Source organism: Lepus europaeus, chromosome 17, assembly GCF_033115175.1.
Source record: "Lepus europaeus isolate LE1 chromosome 17, mLepTim1.pri, whole genome shotgun sequence".
In the NCBI taxonomy this organism is placed as follows: domain Eukaryota; kingdom Metazoa; phylum Chordata; class Mammalia; order Lagomorpha; family Leporidae; genus Lepus; species Lepus europaeus.
In genome coordinates, this window is record NC_084843.1 from 82,708,835 (window position 1) to 82,709,234 (window position 400).

Sequence of the window (400 nt, forward strand, 5' to 3'; positions counted from 1 at the left end):
GAAAGGCGAGGGCACTGAGCATGCGCAGAACCGCTCCCTGCCCGCCACTCTGGAACTACGCTTCCCAGCAGCCTCGGCGGCGACTCCATGTTTGAATGAGTTGTACACTTCGGCGCCCTCTAGCGGTCCCAGTGACTGCTGTTGTGATTTTTTCTGGAGGCCTGGCCCTCCCTACTGATGGCGATGAGTGATGGGATCCAGCATTCCCACCCCATGAAGACAGGAAGCTACAGGAGGAGGTGCGATGACTATTGATGGTTAAATTAAGTACTTGGAGCTACGTACGGCAGCACAAAGAGTAACGCCGCGTAACAGCTGATTTTATTTTAGGAGTGCTAGCCTTCCAAATTATGCAAATATACATGAAACATGCAATAAACTAGAAAATAGTACAAGTGTA